This window comes from Anneissia japonica, unplaced genomic scaffold (assembly GCF_011630105.1).
Source record: "Anneissia japonica isolate Jap-2015-1 unplaced genomic scaffold, ASM1163010v1 scaffold14165_len174324_cov138, whole genome shotgun sequence".
NCBI lineage: Eukaryota > Metazoa > Echinodermata > Crinoidea > Comatulida > Comatulidae > Anneissia > Anneissia japonica.
This window is the reverse complement of record NW_022714669.1, coordinates 142289-145786: the sequence shown is the minus strand read 5'-3', so window position 1 is coordinate 145786 and position 3498 is coordinate 142289. Positions and strand designations below refer to the sequence as shown.

The following is a 3498-nucleotide window of genomic DNA, read 5'->3' as shown; positions in this document are numbered from 1 at the left end:
TTACAGTTACAGTATAAATCATCATTGATCATTACGTTCTAGGAGCTCCTATCGTCGTGCCGTGCAAATCGAAAGTTGGCTATTAACATAAATATGAAAATACAAAGACAGTATAGCGCGGTGGACTTAGAACCTTATTTTGCAATAACTGATATAGGCCTATCGTTGTGTGTGATTGATTCTTTTAGTAGGCCTATATACTGTACTCAACTGTACTGTATATTGATTTGCGTTGAAAAGGCCACATGATCGGTTGAGGTTTGTTTGCATACATATTAATATTATAATATATAAACAAAAAAGTAAAATATATAATACACACGAAATCATCGTTATATTGGTAGATGAATGTGTAGCGTAATGATCTTTTTAAAAAAATATCCATTCACCATTAGGCCTATTAATATTATTTTTTAAACGTTTGTTTGAATATTAAAACTGAACCTTAATATCAGCAACTGCAACAGCCACATCATTTCATACATACTTTTTATACTAAAATATGAATAATAATAATGATAATAATAATTAGTAATATATATGATTTTTAATAATTATTTTATACTTACCTATACAGAGAGCAGTATACGTTAAATGTATTTTTCTTTGAGTGTGAATCCTCTGTGCTAGATTGACGCTGCTTTTGTATGTGCTGCTATCATTCGGATCACGAGGCGATGATGTCATATCAAAATTGGTTCACAAACCATTGACCAATCAGATATTATCGAAGGCTTGACGTATACACTACAGACGATTATGTATTCTACTGAATATTCCTATAATAATAAATTGCCTTTTATGCAGGGGTGGTGCCAGGGCTTATCCGACGGGGGTACGATAACGGACTATGTTTAGAGTAATTTTGACCTAGTTTCTGAAGTATACGCATACTTCTCTCAGAAGCCTATTTTTCTACTCTACTTTTAGAATGTTGTTATATTATTCACAGTTAAAAATGTGTTGTCCTCTGAAAATGACATAAATAAATAATCATAATAAACAGTAATTTTTAAATTAACTTGTTCATTTTGTAGTAACAATACGAATGATTAACTTGAGCATAGAAATTATTGAATTTGAAAAAATTGTATACCCTGATTTTTATACTGATGAATAATACAATGATCAAGTTAATTTTAAGAATGATTTTTATGATATTTTTTGGTATTTTTAATGTGACAATCAGCCATGAGCCTAGCATGACTTGAGCAAAACCACGTTCCACAGAGTTTTTCTTGTTAGAGCCGGTGTGAGTTATTATTACATTACATTACAAATTTTTCAAATTAAATAAATAGATCATAGAAACCTAAAATTACTGTATTTTTCAAATGAACATTGCGGAAGAAAAGTGAGGAGACCAACCCCACTTAAAAATATGAAATATGTGTGGTGGGGGGACGTGTCCCCCTCTCCCCATGACCTGCGTCCATGGTAGTAATTTTGACCTAGTTTCTGAAGTATACGCATACTTCTCTCAGAAGCCTATTTTTCTACTGTACTTTTAGAATGTTGTTATATTATTCACAGTTAAAAATGTGTTGTCCTCTGAAAATGACAAAAATAAATAATCATAATAAACAGTAATTTTTAAATTAACTTGTTCATTTTGTAGTAACAATACGAATGATTAACTTGAGCATTGAAATTACTGAATTTGAAAAAATTGTATACCCTGATTTTTATACTGATGAATAATGCAATGATCAAGTTAATTTTAAGAATGATTTTTATGATATGTTTTGGTATTTTTAATGTGACAATCAGCCATGAGCCTAGCATGACTTGAGCAAAACCACGTTCCACAGAGTTTTTCTTGTTAGAGCCGGTGTGATTATCGGGAGCTGTTGAGCCCAGACATAAAACGGAGAAGTCAACAGTTACCACCACTATAGACTGTGAGTTGCCTTTAATGGTAAAAAAATATAATAACTAATGTAACAGATATTTGATAAATATACATTATTAAACATTAGACTGAATTAATGTATGGCAAGCTACAGCTGTCTTAAGCCTACAAAAAATATTATATTATTTATGTTTGCTAATATTATTTACGTTTGTTATTATATTATTTACATTTATTATTATGTTGTTTAAATTTATTATTATATTATATATGTTTATTATTATATTATATATGTTTGTTATATTATACACGTTTATTATTATATTATGTACGTTTATTATTATATTATGTATGTTTATTATTATATTATATATGTTTATTATTATATTATTTACATTTAGTATTATATTAAATACGTTATTATTATATTACGTACGTTTAGTATAATACTATTTACGTTTGTTATTTTATTATGTACATTTCGTGTTATATTATTTGTCTTTTATTATATTATGTACGTTATTACTATATCATATATGTTTACCATTATATTATTTACATCTTTTAGTATATTATGTACGTTTATTATTATATTATGCATGTTTATTATTGAATTACAGACGTTTTGTATTACATGATGTACGTTTATTATTATATTATATACGTTTATTATTATATTATGTAGGTTCAGTATATATTATGTGCGTTTATTAGTATATTTATAACGTACGTTTATTATTACATTACATACGTTTATTTTATTATTTGCATATACCTGTAGTAATATACTATTGACGTTATTATTATATTATGTACATTTAGTATGATGTTATTAATGTATGTTGTTATATTATATAGGTTAAGTATTATATTATACACGTTTGTTATTATGTTATGTATGTCTAGTATTGTATTATTTACGTTTGTTATTATATTATGTATGTTCAGTATTATGTTATTTACGTCTATTATTATATTATGTATGTTGTTAATATATGTCGTTCATTTATTATTATATTATAAAAGTTTAGTATATATTTTCAATACTCACTATTATAATTATGTACATTCATTATTATTTTGTTTAATTCACAATTATATTATCTCCTTCCTTATTATATTATACACATTCACTATTATTTTATTGCAGTTCACTTGTATATGGCAGTTGAGTGGTATATTATGGAAGTTGAGTATATTATGGCTGATCATTATGTTGTTATACCAACTGCTTATATTTCCTGTACAGAGGATTGTGGGCTGGCTGTTAGTAGGGCAATTCTTGACCATAGGTCAGACCACAGATAATTGTATCTAGCTAGGCAGTACATATGTCAACCTCTTAATTTTTCAAATATGGCAGTGTACAAGGGCACTTGTTGACCCTACCAAAAATATTAGAGAAACACAAGTGCTATGTTTTTATGCAGTGCGACGAAATAAACAACTTTCATATTTTCCAGGTTTCGAGAATACGAAACAGATTTATTGCTGCGAAGCAGCCAATTCATATTCTTGACATCAAAAAACAAGGGCTTAAGACGACTGAAAAGCGAGTTTCCTTCTTTCGTTCTGCCGGGTAAAATCAATTACTTTAGGCGACGTCTGTAGACTAACCTACACGTACCAACGTCCGCATGTCGCGA

The 3498-nt window shown here is 28.2% G+C and overlaps 1 protein-coding gene across 1 annotated transcript in view; it reads right to left on the bottom strand.

The window, feature by feature from the left end:
• LOC117109082 (CD81 antigen-like) overlaps positions 1 to 681 on the bottom strand; it is a 7690-nt gene extending 7009 nt beyond the window's left edge. The window contains exon 1 of the mRNA XM_033251324.1: positions 570 to 681. The gene's annotated coding sequence lies outside the window, so the exon portion shown is untranslated. The remainder of the gene's footprint in view (positions 1 to 569) is intronic.
• Positions 682 to 3498: the final 2817 nt, after the last annotated feature.